Raw genomic sequence first — 18,360 nt, forward strand, 5'->3', positions numbered from 1 at the left:
GGTGGGGACAGTCCCTTCTCTCTTCCCACAGCAAATACTGTGAGAGACCCATGGTGAGCTGGGCCCAGGCTAAAGCTCCAGGTCAGGGGCCCCTGTGACCTCATGGCTTCCCCCTCACAGCTCCCCATCTCCAGCCAGTTTTTCTACTTGGAATCTTTGATCTGCCAGGGCTGTCCTTGCACCCCATCCCACCCCACCCCAGTGGAGGAGGCCGTGTGCAAAGGACCCTGACATCTGTATCCTTCACTGCCGTATCCCAGGCCCCAGCTCAGGATCTGTCCAAGATGCCTCAGCCCTTCTCTGACTTCCTCCTCAACCACCACACAGGCCCTCCTCCCTCGGACCACATTCCTCTCTGCTGTCTCTATAAATGAGCCACTGAGTTCAACCGGGTACCCATATCACATCTTGGTGCAGGCCCCTCAAGGGGGGGGGGGTCCATGCTAGCTCACCAGGAGCAGAATATTCTCTCTCCCTACACACACACACACACACACACACACACACACACACACACACACACGTGCATGCTTACTCCAACTTCTACATGGGATGCTTATCAAAAGTGCACTGGAAACTGGGTATCAGAACCTGGAAACACTCTGCGAGCCTTCCTCCATGGAGTCAGTATCATCAATAGCAGTTATGTTCCCAGGCTGGCCCACCCAGCAGATTTTGTCTTTATTGTGTTCATTAAATATTTCTAAATTTTTATTTTATTTTGAGAGAGAGCATGAGCAAGCATGGGGGACAGGCAGAGAGAGAGAGGGAGAGAGAGAATCCCAAGCAAACTCCACACTCTTGGCACAGAGCCCAGTGCAGGGCTCCAACTCACAAACTGTGAGATCATGACCCGAGCCAAAATCAAGAGTTGGATGCTTAGCTGACTGGGCCACGCAGGTGCCTCTCAATAAATATTTACTGGGCAGCTACTATGTGTGTAATGAAATCGAACAGCAGTTCTAAGAGTGTCACCTTGAGTTCTGGGTCCTGAAACAGAGGATCATGTGAGAAAGAGAAGAAATAAAACCAAAAAAATTTCTCTTCGAATCACTTACAAATAGACAGGCCCATTGTTAACACCTTTTCTAGCCTCCTCCTCCTTCCCAGGGACCCCAGCCTCTGACCCCCAGGCCCTCCCCAGAGACCCCAGCATGAGGTCATCCCCCCTGGGCTCACTCGGGGTCTAGGAAGCTTTGTAAGATGCAGGTTCCCAGACCCCTCCCCAGCCATGCAAGGGGGCAGGTCTGGGTGGGTCCTAGAAGGGGACACTTGCCTTACTGCCACCCCACCCCTACTGCTCTAGTAGTGAGTCCCAGTGAATCACCCGGGATCCCCTGCTGCACCCGGACTTGTGGCCTCAGAATCACCAGGGCTGGGACCCGAGGCACCAGGAGCTTTTAAAAAACTGAAGGTGTAGCTGAGATTCAGAACTGCTAGCTGAGTTGTGATGTCTCCACTCCCCTGAATCCACAGACCCCAACACTCACATCTGCCCCTCCCCCTCCTCACCCCATCCTTCTGGGGACCCATGTCCCTGCCTCGATGGTGACACTTCAATTCACCTGGATTCAGACCAAGCAAGTGTCTGTGACAAGAAGTCCACATCCTGGATCAGTCCAGCTTGGCTGGCTGTGACACCAGAGGCTGGAGGCCAGGGCTGTGCTCCGGCAGCAGGGGCTGGACGGGATTGCCCCACATCTCTCCCAGCGGGGGAGGGGGGTGGTGGTCAGGAGATCTGTGAGTCACCACTCCCCCAGCCCCCGGAAAGCCTGCACTGTGGGGCCAGGGCTGGGCATAGGCTCACATCCCCAAGTTGGTGGAAGGTGATTTCACATTTGTAACAATTACTCACTTAATTGGGTTCCAATTAAACCAGAGAGGAAGCGGAGGGCTGTGTCTGTTTATTCTCCTCCTTCCAACTTCTACGCATCACAGAGAGTGCAGGGAGGGTGACAAACGGGCTTCATCCCATCTGGAACAGACCACCGCCTGTCGGGGATGGGCAGGGCTGTCCTCAGGCTGGCCCCACCTGCCGCCTTCCGGGTAGCTCTCAGGCCTGCATTTCTAACCTGAGGCTGGACTCATTCAAGGACCCTAGCGGGTGCCGGGGACCCAGGCAGGAGCTAAAATCTTCTCATGGGCTTCACCCCACCGGGGAACTGACTGTGGTCCCAGGGAACTGGGGGCAGAGAGGTGGACGGACTGCGCCCAATCAGGCAGCTCTAGCCAGACCCCCGAAAGACAGAGTGGACAGGGTCTCAGGGATGGATTAAGTAGATGCAGAGCTCACCAGCTGGGCTCCCTGGGGTGTCTCCAGGGCTGCCCCGGGGTGACAGGGGAGGGTGGGGGCAGATGAGCCCTCAGGGGGACACCTCTCCTCTCCATTTAGCCAGTAGCTCTGCTTTGACTGCATCATATATTAACGGTATCATATATCATTTATGTATTCTATATAAAATACGTATATAGTATAGATTATGTATTTCCCTCGCCAGAAAAAAAAGAGACTGATGGAGTCCAATTCCATCACATCTTAGAAAGGGAAACTGATGCCCAGAAGGGAGAAGAGACTTGTTCAATTCCATGCCCCCATTTTAGAACCTAGGATCAAGGTCTCCTGGTCCTGGTCTCAGTCCCCTGTGGCCAGGAGATGGGCAGGAGTGGGGGGCTTGGGGAGAGGTTATGGAGGGAAGTGTGGGGCAGGCTCCTCCTTGGAAATGCCTCCCTCCTACCCCTGGTCTCTGCTCCCCAAGGTGGACCCCTCTCTGGTCCACCTTAGCCAGAGGTCACCACGGTGACCAGGGATTGAAGCTGGGCTCATGTCTACGATGCATGCTGCCTTGGCTGGCCCTCTGGCCAGATATGCTACCCCCAGGAGAACCAGGCCGATGTCCAGGGCCCTGCTCATAGGAGCACCTCCAAGGAGTCAAATCTGCAGAAGGATACCTGCCCAGTGGTGTCTGGCACATAGGAGGTATTTAGGAAAGCTTTGTAGAATGAATGAGTGAGTGAATGCACGCATGCTTGACTGGATCGTGGAAATGGAACCCAGTCTAGGAAGCAGGGCCCAAGCTTCTAATGTGGGGTGAAGGAATGAGGCGCTGCCAGGAGCTGGCTGGAGAACGAGGAGAGTTAGCCATGCCCAGAGAGAAGCCCTTGCTGATGGGGCAGGTGCAGTCTCTCCTGGGAAAGCTTCTTGTCTGATGAGAGAGGAGCCCCAGACTGAGGAGGGAGGCACAGCTCCGCCCTGGGCCAGTCCCCAGGCTGGTGGGGTGGGGGAAGGGGAAGGGAGAATGTCACTGTCCTGGGGAGCTCCCTGTCTGATGGGGGATGCACCTGACTTGGGCAGCCTCCTGCCTGAGGGAGGAGGCAACACAGGGTCTCAGAGGCAGTGCTGCCCTTTCCTGGGTCAAGGAGCAGAGAGGGCCTTGTGCCTGGGTGCCAGGCCTGAAGGAGCTGGGAGCTGTGGCCAGATAGGAGAGCCATCCACATTCTGGTCAGGCAGCCACTCGCTGAGTTATTATTATTTCTTTTTTTTTTTTTTGAGCTACTTAGAGCAATTTACAGAAATCATTTAGGGGCCGTTTAGGGAGAAGAGAAAAGATGAAGACTTTTAAAGGCAGGGCCCGGGGATGGTTTTATGCAGATCAGCTTTGCAGGGCTGCCAAGAAGGAGAATATGGATTCTGGGATGGGGGGAGGGGGGGAGGGCCTGAGGGTCCCCCTCTGACAAATCTCCCAAGGCTGCAGCCACGGACCCAGGAAAAGGATGGGCGGGGAGTATATGGTGGGCAAAGTGATGAGACACATGAGGAGGGAAGCCGGTGCCAGTGGATGAGCTGGTCGCTCTGTGCCTTGGTTTCCCCTTTTGTAACTGGGGCACCTGCATGGGTAAGTTGATGACTCTGGGACCAAGCTGAATGGGTGTGATGCTTCCTCTATGATACTGGGGCAAGAGGGGGAGCCTTTGGACCTGGATTCATAGACTCAGGAGATAGGGCCCAGGGGGAGCAGAAGACACATTCTCAAGAGGCTAAGGCAGACTTCTTCTATGACCTGAACCAGTCACTTCCCTTCTCTGAGCCTCAGTTTCCTCATCCATACAATGGGGATCAGGATTGCCAATTTCACAAGCTGGGCTGACCTATGATAAGGTGGTAAAGTATGCGGTAGGCATTTTTGAACTGCCCAGGCTACCACACTCTTGGTTTTGGTAAGGAATGGTGGCGAACTTGAGGGATGAAAACCTGACCTTCAAATATCCCTCCCCCTCACTCCCCAGACAGGAGAAACTGCTCCCCTGAACAAGGACCTAAGTGACCTTGGCTGGGCTGGGACCAGAGGCCTGAACCAGATGCTTGGGGAATGCACATCACCTATGTGTGCATCCATGTGCGGGCTCTCCTGTCAGTGAGAGAAGTGGGGTTGGGGAGGGAGTGGAGGGAAAATAAGAAAATGGGTCGCACATTTAGCAAAGCCTTCCCCACAGTTCACATTTCATGCTGATTGTGATGTGATTACTGGAGACAGAATCTGGTTACTCCGTGTAAACACCATGCCCATTGAGACATATCCCCCAGGTATCATATGCCGCAGGGGAAGCTGGAGATGGCCGGGTTACCCTGATCTGTGACTGACCAACCGGTTTCCTCCAGTGACTGTCAGCCAGGCCGCCCCTTACCTCCAACGCCCTCACTCGAAACCTCTGAAGACACCACGGCAAGTCCACTGGGCTGGGCCTCAGGGACCTGGGTCTTAGGTGTGGCTTTGCCATGCCCGACCGCATGTGAGCTGGACTAAGGTCTGTCCCTTTCTGGACCTTAGTGTCCCTATCTTTCAAATAGGGATGGGTCAAGCATGAGAGGGGCATGAAATCCCCATCTAGCTTCCCTGACCTCAAGCGTCTCTGACTTTGAGTATCTGACCCCACCGAGTGGCCCTTCTGTGCCACAGTGCAGACAAGATTTCAGAGGACACCCACTTCCCGCCTATTCAACACGCACTGAGAATCACCAAGTGTGAGCGAGGGGATTCACACCATCTGCCTCCCCTCTGGCGAGCACTTCAATAGCCAGGGTAACAGTAGGTCTGGTCTCTCTGGTCTACACTCCGCATCCAGGCAGCACTGGGTCCTTTACATGCACTAGCCCGTTGGCCCCCATGATCTAAGATGTGGGTGCTGCTTGTAAGGAGGTCCTCAAGCTGCTCTGTTCCACTCTCTCCAGCACACTGCCGTCGCTGGGCAGCCAGGGCTCCACGCAGAATGGCCGCCCCCGTTGTTACTGGAGCTCACCTCACCATTCGCGTGGCCTTCCGCAGCGGTTGTTGCAAAATGACAGGAAGCCACACCTGCCCCTCTTCAAAGTCCAGGTGAGGCCGGTCCCCTGCACCTCTGCCACCCTGGCACCGAATCTACTGCATTGGAAGTTTCCATCCTTGTCCCACGTCAGTTGGTGACCACGTCTTCCCTGAGCACAGCCACTGTTTGTCACAGCACTTGGCGCGGAGCAGGTGTTCAAAAACATGTGCGGAGTAAAACTGGAACTACTGTTTACTGAGCACTTACTATGAGCCAGGCACTGCTCCAAGCACATTACATGCATTAATGTGTTTATTCATCCTGACAATCCTGTGAGACCTGTACTCTTAGTCTTCCATTTTATAGATGTGGAAACTGAGCCACAGGGCAGTGAAGTAATTTTCCTAAGACCACAAAGTTAGGATGTGGCAGATGAGTGTGGGAAGGAAAGAAAGAGGGAGGGAAGGAAGGAAGAAGGAAGAAAAGCAAGGGAGGGAGGGAGGAAGAAATGACTTCCCTCTGCTCTCTGTCACTCGTTTAACTCCTAGATCTCTCTTCCCAGCAGCTCCCTGAGGTGTAAGATGGGAGGGGAGGAAAGAGCAAGCTTTTTATTCTTCCATTCTGCAAATAAATACCTACTGGGTCTCTCCCCTGTGCCGGGCCCGAGCTGGAGCTGGGCATTTGGCAATGACCAGGACAGATATGGCTTCCGTTCTCAGGAGCTTCCATCCCAAGGTCGTCGGTCTATGAACACAGAGACTTGTGACCTGTCGGGTGAAGGGAAACAGTGGGGGGCAGCAGGAGGTGCGCAGGGCTAGTCTGGCCAGGGGATGGCCAGGGAGGGCCACTCTGGTAACAAGCATTTGAGTGGAGGCCTGAAGGGCATGGGGGCGTGAGTCACCCTTATCTGGGGAGGAAAGGGCAGATGGGGAGCAGCAAGGGCCCAGTCCCTGAGGCTCGGTGCCTGGCATGTCTAAGGACAGCAGAGGACAGTGCAGCGGGGGCCAAGCGGCCGAGAAGAAAGATCAAGTCAGAGAGGTATTGTCGGGAAAAGTGACAGATCCTGCCAACCTTCTCAGCCACCGTAAGGACTTTGGCCTTCACTCTCAGTGAGGTGGAGGGTGCTGAGCAGGAGAGGGGCTTGGTGTGACAGGTGGTTTATAGGATCTCCGAGTAGAGCAGGAAGGAAAGTGGCCTCTGGGAGGCAGCTGGGAGCCATGGGCCCTCCATGGACGGGTCTCCACTGGTCGGCAGGAATCACCCAGGGCTGGGGCAGAGCTGGGAGACTCCACACCGGAAGGGAATCTCCAAGGACTGCGGGAAGGACAGTGGCCCAGCGCACCAGTCCCAGGGGGCTGACTCCAGGCCGCCCCCATCCCCGGAAGGAACCGCCCAGGGGAGAGCTTGGTAGGGTCCTCAGGGGGCATCTACCTCTGTGCTGCCCAAGAGGGCAGCTGCCCTCTAGGCTTCGCTACTGAGCCGCTGGAATTGCCATGTGCTTCTGTAAGAGTTAAACACAAGGGCTTTCAAAGATTTAATACAAAAGTTAAAAAAATCCCACAATGTAAAATAATTCCTTACCGACTTTTGTGCTGATTACATGTTGAAATGATAACCTTTTGAATATATTGGTTATAGTGCGTTAAAATTCATCTCACTTGTTTCTTTCTACTTTTTCTTGCGCAATTACTAGGAAAATGTAACTTCATAGGTGGTACATTTCCACTGGGCAGCACTAGTCCAGGATAGCAGCTCCAATTTCAGAGTCCAGGAGAATGAACCCCAGTGGGAAGAAGGCTGTGTCCGAGGCAGGTGGTTGGCCAAGAAGGCCCAGAGGCAGAGAAAGATTTGGTGGGAGGCTGGCAAGACAGGGGCCCTGTGGGCAGACCGGGTCATTTGAGGGGACTCCTAGGGGCTCACGGTGAATAAGAAATGGTTACAGGGACCTGTGCTGGGTTCCGACAGTGCTGCCAGGGTGCCCCCAACACCCCTAAGGACGGGTTTGCCTTTCTTCCTATTGTCTGTGAATGAGGAGTCTGAGACGGAGGAGGGAGAGGAGGCAGCTCTAGGACAGGGTCTCCTCGTGCCTGGGGCTGCAGGATGCATCAGAGCAAGTGTTTTCGGGACCCAATTTCTGGCAAGGACGGGCAGACCTGCCGAGAATGCAATGCAAATATCAGGAAGCCACAGCCTCACCAGCCCAGGAAGACCCAGGCCAAGCGGCAGAACAGCTGCGGGACCCAGGAATGCCTCCCCTGTCCCAGGCTGGAGAGGCACTGGGCATGGGGGCGGATGCCTGTGGTGGCTTTCCTGGGAAGGGAAAGGAAGAGGAATGGTGGGAGGGAGAGGGGCCGGCTGCTGGTCACTGCTCTGTTTCAAACAGGCAGCATGTTGCTAGGAGGAATCAAGAGTAAGAAAAATAAGACCCCAAACAAAACAAAATGAAAAAAACCAACCAGCAGAAAACAAATCTCCGGGAAGTCTTTGGCACTGTCTTAACCGTGCTTCCCAGCAGCGAGGCCTGGCTCCAGGCAAGAGAGGGGAGAAACCAACAGAGCCTATCATCTTTACTGAGTCCTCCGGCAGGCCCATGGCTTCTGTTCTGGGCACGCCCGCCCGTGCACCCTTGCAGCAGCCCAGCCCAAGAGAGATGATGCTTTTACTCCCATTCTGCAGATGGGGAAGCTGAGGCTCAGGAGACAGCCGGGCAAGTGCTTCCGGGTTGCCCAGGTGCACTGCGGCAGGGCTGAGATGCCAACCTCCATTTGCATGACTCGAAAACTCACCTCCATTCTCTGACCTGACACTACTTCTTCTGAGAGTTCCCTGGAGCCAAGTGCTGGCAGGAACCCCTGGGATCTGACCCTTGGCACTGGTTGCCACTGGGGGTGAGGAACGAACAAGGAGGGAGGCTGGGCGTTTGTTGAAAATACTGAGGGGGATCTTGCCTCTTGCCTCCTACCCAGCCAATTTCCCTGGGACCCCTGACACTCTTGGACACCCAGGGGGTCATAAATGGCTGTGGGCCAAAGTCCCCCTGTTCCCAGGGCCTTGGCTGCTAAAATAATCAAGACAGCTCCAAACACTGAGCCTTATGCTGCAGGCTCTGTACCTCACATTTGCCATCAGGTCTCAGAGGTGGGAACCAAGGTGTAGAAAGAAGTCAGGCCATGTGAGTGGCAAAGCTGGCACTCAGCTCTATCTCTCTGGTTCTAAGGCTTTTTGCCATATGGTGGTACCTCTTATGACAGCTAGTGTCACTCACCATCCATCCCAAGAGCCCTTACTCACCAGCGTTCTTCCACATTGCTCCAATCTGCAGACTGCCCCCAACCAAGCCATTGCTGAGAACCCTGCTTTGATCATGTCACTCCCTCACTCCAGAACACTCAGTAGCTCCCTAGCACTCAAAGGAACATAGGATCAAAGCTCTGAAAAGTCTCTAAAGATCATCCGAGTGAAGAATTACCAACCATATAGCCTGCATTTAGCCTGTCTATCTTGCTACTACTCCTTCCCAGGCAGCCTTGTCTCTCCCTCACTGGACTGAATCGTAGGCCAGCAGCCATTTTTGCCCTGCATTTCTGTCTTCCGTAGGGTATCAGACACACAGTAGATGCTGACTGATTAGTCTTCAGAGGCAGAATTCTCGAACCTTGTTAAGACCTCCTGAAGGGACACCTCCTCCATGAAGCTTCCCCTGATCTCTTGAATAGTTAGGAGATTTCTCCCTCCACAACACTCTTTACCCTTCCTGACAGCCTACGACTGCATCTTATCAGTCTGCGCAGACATGGCTCAATGCTCAGGGCACCCCTTCAGAAGCCCCTCCTGGGACAGGCACCTATTTTCTTCCTTTTTACATTTAACAAGGTGCCTGGCATTAGTAATAGTAATAACAGTGATATTGACAACCATTATTTGGGGGCACTTAGTAGTTGCGAGCACTATTCTCTTTTTTTAATGTTTATTTATTTTTTTGAGAGAGAGAGAGCATGTGCACATGAGCGGGGGAGGGGTAGAGTGAGGGAGGGAGAGAGAGAATCCCGAGCAGGTTTTGTGCGGTCAGCCAGAGCCCAAAGCGGGCCTGAGTCTCGTGAACCATGAGATCATGACCTAATCCAAAATCAAGATTTGTATGCTTAATCAACTGAGCCACCGAGGCACTCCAAAGAGAGAGAGAGCAAGGGAGAGTCAGAGAGAGAGGGAGACACAGAATAGGAAACAGGCTCCAGGTTTTGAGCTGTCAGCACAGAGCCTGACGCGGGGCTCGAACCCATGAACCATGAAATCATGAGCTGAAGTCGGACACCCAACTGACTGAGCCACCTATGCACCCCCAGAGGCACTATTCTTAATATCTGATGTGAAACAATGACTCGCTTATTGAACCATAACAACCCTACAAGTTGGGTACTTTTCTAATCATTTGCAGATGAGGCAACTGAGGCACAAAGTGGTCCAGTGACCTGCCCGAAATCACACAGGAAGTGACAACCCCAGGCAGGTTGGTTTTAGAGTCAAGCGCAGGGAAAAAGTGAGGGTAGAGGAGGAGAGCTCTGGGCACCAGGATGAAAACAGGACAGAACAAGGGCTACTCCTGGCCCCCAGGGAATGATTCCCGGTGCCTAGCATGGAGGGTGGCACATAGTAGATCCTCAGTTAATGCAGGTGACTACTGAGGTAGGATTAGATAATTCAGTGGCTGCTCCGACACAGGCTTGGCGGTCAGTGGAGGCTGTGCTGGAGGAGGGCTGCTGGCCTCTGCTCTATGCCAGTCCCCCAGCTTCTCACCCCACCACTTCCCCCAGCTCCTGCCTCCTCCCTCCTGCATTTCAGACCTTTCATGCATGGGGCAGGCGGCTGGCAGTGTTTCTCCTGCCGAGAACAGCCACAGAAAATTGAGATCATTTCTCTGCTGTGTTGGCAGCTGAGAAAATGGTAATTTTTCCTATTTTCAATCCAAGAGTTCTTTTCTATTGGACAAAGGCCCCATACCACTTCTCTCTCCCCAGGAGGGGCAGGGCCCGGGGGGAGTGAGGTACCCCAACACCCACCCCAGGCAGGTCACCTCCCTGCCTGAGAGGCATGTGCTGCAATGGCCATGCGGGTGACAGGGGGCTGGTGGTGGGAGGGAGGGGCCACCACCCCAGTGCTGGCAGACATGAAGCAAGAACAAGCAGAGAGGTCAAAGCAACAGGTAATTTGGAGCCACTGCAGGGTGCTCCGAGATCCAGGGAAGTTGGGGTTTGCTTTCCTGGAACACAGAGCCTGAGTCCATTCTGGCTGTCATCCTTCCCAAATCAGAGGGGTATATGACATAGCTGTCCAAGTAAGTGCCTATAATCAATCTACCTGACCCCTGGAGTAAGGTTTTTTTTTGGTAAGGTGGGGGAGGGATAATTAGTTTAAAAAATCAGAATCTGCTAAATAAACTACAGCTAGCTTAGCATCCCAAATGCCCCAGCTGAGATGAAGATGGCATCTCCCATCCATCAGGGAGGGGATGGAGGGGGGTTGAGCAAGAAGACATGGTGGAAGCAGTTCAAGAGGTCCGAGCGCATCGGAAGAGGCCCGGATAGCCACACAGCTTCTCTGCCGGGCAGGTCTGGAATCCTTGGATCGTCTTGCCAATCCTTGGATCATCTCTGCCGCAGCCTGCCCCCTCCACACCCTGGTCCTGCCCCCAGTGGGGTGGCTGTGAGGTCACAGCCATGACTATGAGGGTCAGTGGGCTAAAGGGAGCAGACAGAGGTCCCTCCCTGTGGCACTGGTGGGGGGGGCAGTCCCTGACCCCACAGGTTCTGGAGTTCTGCAAACCTGCAGCTCAGGTCACCCCTGCTCTAAACCCTGCTATGGCTCCCCATTTCACTGAGCCTACACGTCAGTATTCTTACAAGAGCCATCCATCTGGCCCAGCTGTCCTGATCCCTCACTGTCGTCCAGGCCAGTCTCACATCCCTGCTGAGTCTGCATGGCCAAGCCCACTCCTGTCCTAGGGCCTGCCCTCTGTAACACTCCCATACTCACTCAGTTTGCTTCCTCACCCCTTCAAGTGTGCTTAATGATGCTTTACCATGTGAGCATTCATTTTATACCGCACGATCCCTCCCAACACACACACATGAATTCCCAATTCCCCTTACCCTACCTTTTTAAAATTTTCCTTAGCCCTGGAGCCTTCTGACACATTATATAATTCACTTATTTAATACAGTATATTTATTACTTGCTGTCTACTTGCCTCACCACCTTCCACAAGAATACAGACTCCATGAATGCAGGGATTTTTGTTAAATTCACAGATTAAGGCAAGTATCTAGAACAGCACCTGGCCCACAATGAGCACCAGCTGAATGCTCACTGAGCGACGGGGAAGGTGTCTATGTATACAAGTATGCGCACAAGGGTACATTCAGTGACTCACCTGCAAGGCATCAGACGCCTGTTTTACCCCAGACATCCCAGCAGACCCCGGGAATACAGCGGCTGGGAAGAGGCCACACACTTCCCAGGTCCACTCATGCTTACGGCCGGCAGGGAGGCCACGCAGTGTAGTATGTGCGGGGCAAACCGGCAAGAAGCCCCAGGTCTTTGTCCACCTGAGAATCAGGGTGGGCTTCCAAGAGGAAGCGTGGTTACACTGGCCAGAAGGCTGAGTAGGAGGCAGCTATGGAAAAGTGTTCTGGTCAAAGGAAACAGCACCTACGGAGGCTGTGGCATGAAACAGAGCACCATTCATTCAAGGGGCTGAAAGAAGTCTAGAGAGCAAGGGGGCGAGGCGCTCACGGTGAGGGGGCTCGCGTGTCTCTCTGTCCATGTCTGTGCTTATTCCCTGTCTGTGAGAGACAGAGAGGGATGGCAAAGAAGACTTCCCTATTCAGGGTTAGAAAATATGACCTCAAGAGCTGGTGTGGTGAGGACTCTGTTGAGCCTCGGTTTTGCTATCTGTAAAATGGGGCTCACAGACGCTGCCTTCACGCAGCGGCTGCCGTGGAACTCAAATGAGCTTGTGGATCTGAACTTCAAAGAACTGCCTGATCTCTCAGGCCTGTCTGGGTGTGCCCATGACCATGAAGGTGCCTGTGTGAGAGTGGGCCTGTGCCGCGATCTCCCGGCGACACCGCTCTCTTGCTGTGACAAGCCTGCTGTGTCATCCGTACCAATCCACCAAAAATACACTTGCTTCTGGCCCAGAGCCATGCTCTCCGACAGCCCTGGGGGCGGTGGGGAGTGGAGGAGAAGGTCTGCAAGGGGGTCATCTTGTCTCTCAGCGTCAGACCCTCACCATGCAAGGGGACAAGGGCCACCTCTGAGGGCTGGGGCTCAGATTGGGCTTCTCAGGCATGAGACCATGTCCCCTTTGTCATACTGGGCACTCTTCCTCTTTTCTCCCTCAGAAAAGCAGGGAGGTTGTCGCTCAGTGGGACTGTGACTCATTCTGTTTAAGGGTTGGCCGCCACTGGGGCCATGTCCCTGAGCAAGGGTTCCGGTTCAAGGTGTCCTGGCTGCCAGGGACCTGCTCTGTAGGGGCTGATGCATTGACACCTGGATTCGTGGATAAAGATGGCTAATGACTGTTGTCCTGTTTCTTCAGCTGACCCTGGGTAGATCGTTCTCCGAGCTCCGAGGGCCCCGAGGTAAGGGCCTAGGAAATGGAGACAGGCTGCTGAACTCCACCAACAAGCATCCCCCCTGCCCCCTGCCTCCAGTGTGGACCGAACAGGAAAAGTCACTCTAGAGAAGACAGTAAGGGGTTCCCCATGCTCCCAGGATGAGAAGGTGCGGGGGAGAACATAGGAAGAGAATGCAGGAAGGGTTTCAGTTTGATAAAAAGCAGAGCTTTCCCAAGGCAGATAATTTAGGCAAAAAGGGATTTCCTTCAGTTACCTTTCCCACCTTTTTCATTCTTGCATTCATTGTCTCCTGCAACAAGCACTGAGTGATCCAGGCAATTGCTTCCATGTCTGCTCCCTCCTGCCTGGTTGTCTGCCAGCCCACAGGGCCTGGGGTGGAGGTGTGTGCAAGCGGGGGGCCAGGGGAGGAGAGGCTGCAAGGGGCAGACAGAACAGAAGAAAGGAGAAAAGGACTCTGGCCTCTCTGCGGGTGTCCCCAGAGGGGCTGTTTGTCTCCCAGAGACCGGTGTGGTAGCTAGCTAAGTGTTGGTGCTCCCTGATACGCCACCCCGTCCTTGGGGATGGCTGGAGTGTGGCAGGGTTGGCCGAGTTGATTGTAAGGAGGCCCCCTCTTCATGTAAAAGGACAGAGTAGGAAAATAGGAATGGAAATTCATTTTCTTAAAAAAAAATCACAACTGGTTCATTAATCTCTTATTAAAATTCTGTGTTGAGTACAGAAAAAGTAAGGAGGACCCTGGGGAGGGAGCGGGGAGAAGGAAGCCGATCTCCTTGTTAGCATCTAATGTGGGCATCCGTGGAGGGAGGCACTGCATGGAACAGGGAAACATTAAAAGATGAAACAGCAGGCTTGTCCGTCACAACAAGAGACGTGGAACGGGGGTGTGTGGGACACCGTCCCTTCACTGACAGAGAAGGGAAAACTCAGAGAGGGAGATGGCTTTACTGTGGTTGCACAGCAAGTGGATGACAAAGTCAGGATCAGAACCCCCGTCTCCCAGGGAACTCTGATTTCAAACTACCTTGAATTTCAGAACCTGGGCCTTTTTCTCATATCCTCAGCTAGACTCATGAAGGCGAGCTGAAGATTGAGTCCAGAACCCCTCCGCCTCCCCCTGCAGAGCTCGGTGAGGTCTAGAGTGCCGCTGGTGATTGGCTGTCTGGACTGGCTGGGACTCAAGGCTGGCTTGAGGCCAGAAGTGCATCTTTGATCAAAGCTGGGAGACGGGGGATAACAGAGGTGGGGGGATCTGTGCCAGGTGGCCTGGAGCAGACCGCCACTCCAGGAACTCCCTTTGGGCTCTGGAGCCAGCTTTGATTCCAGAACAAACTGGTAGGGTGACCTTGGTCAGTCCCCTTCCCTCTCTGAGTGTCCATTTGCTCATCTGTGTGAGGGCTGCCATGCTGGCTCTGTGGTCCCTTTCAGTAGCAGCGTTGGGGATGGAGATCCCCATGTATGGAACAGCAAGGTGAGTCCTTCCCCCTGCCACATGCCCTCCTGCTCTAGGACTCTGGTGGTTGGAGTTAGTGCCTCTGAGGGCTGCAGTTTCTGTGGCCTCACTGAGCACTCACTGCCAGTCTCAGGCCTGGGGTCCAGCAGTTCCAGCCAGGCTGCCCCAGCAAGGGCCTAGGAGATACCCAGGTCTCCCCCTTTTGTTCCAAAGTGGCCTTCCCTCCTACAGCCAAGCACTGAGTTAGCCTCAGGATTTTAATAAAGCTCATTTTCTGCCACCAAGTTTATAACACATCCCCACCTACTGGTCTTAAACATAACAAGGCTGTGTTGTGGTGTAGGGCTCCATGTGGCCAGGACGAAGATGGGTGTGTGTGTGTGTTAGAGGGTTTTGGGGCGGGGGAGCCTCAGTCCTCACTCCAGGGGTTAGTGCTGACCCTCTTCTGCTGTGTCCCTTGTGTATCTCCAAAGAAGCCCAGAGTTTGGGTCATCGGTGGGGTGGGGAGAGTGTGGCCCCAACCTACCAGGGAGGCTTGAGGTTGCCAGGCTGATGACCCGAAGGAGAGGACGCAGGCATCTGAGGTTATGCAGGCAGAGTGCCAGGGGACACTGCATTCGTATTCTGTGGAGCACTGTTATAACACGTCACTCCAGAGACCTGTATCCCGTATGTGCACCTCAGGCTGTGGGCAAGGCCCTGCCCATTCCTTTGCTCTCTTCCTGGTGTCTCAGCTTATCTCTTCCCTGCCCTGGCTTCTGGCCCACACCCCAGAACTCACTTTTCTTTTTCTTTTTTAAGTTTATTTATTTGTTTTGAGATAGAGAAAAAGCACAAGTTGGGGAGGAGCAGAGAGAGGGAGAGAGAGAGACTCCCAAGCAGGCTCTATACTGTCAGGGAAGAGCCAGATGTGGGGCTTGAACTCACGAACCTTGAGATCATGACCTGAGCTGAAGTTGGATGCTTAACTGACTGAGCCACCCAGGTGCCCCTAGAGCTCCCTTTACAATTGCCACTGGGAGGGCCCCTCAATACGGGGTTGTCTTCCCAGCCCATCCATTTCTTCTGAGCACCTACTACGTGTCAAGCACTGGAGAGTGGGCCAAAAATGAAGTGCACATGGTGCCTGGGCTAAACTCAAGGCCGTGGGGACCAGGAGCATAAACAGGCTCACACACACCCTTCACACACACTGTGGCCCACGAGGAGTGCTGGAAAGGCAGCACAAAGAGCCAAGGCCACATTGGAAAGAGCGATTGTTTCTGTTACAGGGTGGGGGCTGCTGGTGGGAAGCCAAGGGGTAACAGAGGCAGACTTCCTGGACGAGATGAGGTTTGGCTTGGGTTCTCATGGCCAGATAAGGATTTCTGGAGGCTGGTATTCCAGAGGGAGGGGCTGGGGGGCTCAAAAGCAGAGAGGTAGGAAGTGCCACAGAGGCGAAGACGCAGATCCAGACAAGATCACGTAGGGCCTTTGATACCAGGGGCCAAAGAGTGTATCCTTGATCTATAGGCAGCGGGGATCAGTGCAGGTTACTGACTAAGAGGCTGACATTATCATCTCTACAACAGATTTAACCAGCACCCAGCCCCCCTAAACTCCCATTCAAACTAAAAATGGAGCAGAAAGCCTCCCCAAAGACCAGAGGCAGGAAAGTGGCCTTCTCTGATATTCTCTGGCAGAAACCCTGAGACTAAGCACTGTGACCCCCCCCCCACAGGCTGAGTTGGGCCCTAGAAAGGTAGAGGGGTTCTTTTCACATGTGGTATCTGCCCCCACGGTCCTGGCAGAATGTGAGGGGGGCAGGGACGGGAGGGACTGCTTGTGCAAGATGGGGAGCATGAGCGAGACAGCTCAAGGTCACCCTGCCGGACGGCGCCAGAGTCAGACAGAAACCCAGGCTATCTGGCTCCTAGTCTGGCTGTGTGGTCAGAAGCCTGTGGCCTCAGCAGCCTGCCAGGCACCAAAAACTGCAAGTCCCTCTCTGTCTCAGCATCTTTGTAGAGCCCAGAAATCCCAACCAAAAGTTAGATTGAAGTGAGACTAAATCCATGTACCTTTTTCTTGATAGAGGGATGGTCTGGGTGAATAATGGTTTTTTTTTGAAGAGGGAGGAACTTCTGTGATTCTGGCCTTATCTATCTCTGGAGTGGGGAGTTCCCCAAGCTTTGAGCACCTGCTGGCACCTTTTCCTGAAGATGGGGAGATTGAGGCAGGGCATGGGAACTCCGGGAAAGGGCTCAGAAAGGGAGCCACATGACCAGGATGGGAAACCACCTGCTCAGTGGGGGGACTTCCACCCCACCTCTGCAAATAGCTTCTTTCTGATTGCCAGTCAGCCAGGGGCCCTCTGTATATTGGCATCATGCTAAGCACTGGCTGTGTGGAAGGACAGAGGAGAATAAACCCACGGCTCTGCCTCCACCACTCCAGGACTAACAGGGTGCAGAAAAGACAGGAACAGGCATCTCAGGAGAAAATGAAGCTGACTGCTACCACTCCAGAGAAGCAGGGCCAGGACGCCAAAACCCCAGCGGGGCTGGGTGTTTGGAAGCAGGCAGAATTCTGACAGGTGAAGGAGAAGAAAGGATCTTTAACAACAGGCTGAGGGGTCAGGAAGCTGAACAGTGGGAACCTAATAAAAGCGGCTAAGCTGCCCCCAGGTGGGGCCATAGCTGGGCTTTAGAAAGGGGCCAACAAGACACAAGGCCGCAGGAGGGGGACAGAACCACGCCTATACCCGGGCCCCAGCTCAGTTTCCTCCTGCGAGGTGCCCAGACTCCCTGCCCAGCAGGGCCTGGTCATAGGCGCAGCCCCTGTTCCTCTAGTGCGCAGAGGGGCAGAGGCCCCCTGCCCACACCCTCTCGGCCCTCAGTCTGGCACACGAAGCCGGAGATTTCTCCTTTCCAGCTGCATTCCCCCTGCCCCCACCCCCTCCCGCTGCCCTGCCCATTCTTCTGATAACTGAGGTTGGCTGGGTCCGTGAACTGAACTCTAACCCACTCCCACCCTGAGGCAATCCTCCCCTCCCCGGGCAGAGAAGAACCAATCTACCCTAGAGGGAGGTCGGCCTTATTTCTCACCCTCTCCTAACCCCAGGACCCTAGATTCCCTGAGCACATTCCTTTCCTTATTCGTTCAACCTTGAGGACGCACCTTGGTCAGGGTGAGAGAGACAGCTGGTTAGAGGCCCTGGGAGCGCTCAAGGCGGGGGGTTGGGCCGGCTCTGAGCTCAGGATCGGGTAGATGTGGGCAAACGCCGAGCACTACGCATCGAGGGGTCTTCCATCAACGCGGAGAGCCCACTGCCCTCTCCATCTCAGTCCCCCTCGAGCCTGTCCAGGCTCACCCCTCGGTGTGGGGCGACAAAGCCCTCCCCACCCCCACCCCAGTGGGGAAATGTGTCCCAGGTCGGCTGGTTTCGTGTTGGGAGGGGGCCGGGGGCCTCTCTTCTCCATTCTCCTCCACCGCCCCAGCTCTCTCCCTCCCCACTCGGTCAGCGCCCCTCGCCTCCTGGAGCGCCTCCAGCTTGCGGAAGGCCCGCCGCAGCCTTCTCCCGTCGGCTAGGAGTTCCCACTCTGGGGGGCTGTTCAGAGACCCTCTGTCCCCTACTCGTGTCCCTGCTGTCCCACCGCCAAAGCGCGCCAACCCCCGCCCCTCCCTCTCCCACCCCCTTTACCGCGGAGCCCGGGGCGAGCCTAGGGAGCAGACGCAACAGATTGCAGAACGCGAGAGCGCGGAGCCCGCTCCCTCCGCGCGCCGCCCGCCGCCCCGGCCTGCGCCCGTGGCCCAGACCCCCGCCCTCCGGGCTCGGCTAAGCCGGCCATTTAGATGCAGCTCACAGGACGGCGGGCGGCGAGCGGCGAGCCGCCGCGGCTCTCCGGGCCCCAGTCAGTCCACTTCCCTTCCTGAGGACCGCCGCAGGAAGCAAGGCGGCGGGCGGCGCGGCCCCGCACCGGCCTGCGCGCCGGC

General features: G+C 54.9%; 1 protein-coding gene across 1 annotated transcript in view; it reads right to left on the reverse strand.

The window, feature by feature from the left end:
- Nucleotides 1–18,360, reverse strand: part of TMEM132E (transmembrane protein 132E) — a 55,200-nt gene that overhangs the window by 35,237 nt on the left and 1,603 nt on the right. The window lies entirely within an intron of this gene.

The sequence above is a fragment of the Suricata suricatta genome, chromosome 17 (genome assembly GCF_006229205.1).
Source record: "Suricata suricatta isolate VVHF042 chromosome 17, meerkat_22Aug2017_6uvM2_HiC, whole genome shotgun sequence".
In the NCBI taxonomy this organism is placed as follows: domain Eukaryota; kingdom Metazoa; phylum Chordata; class Mammalia; order Carnivora; family Herpestidae; genus Suricata; species Suricata suricatta.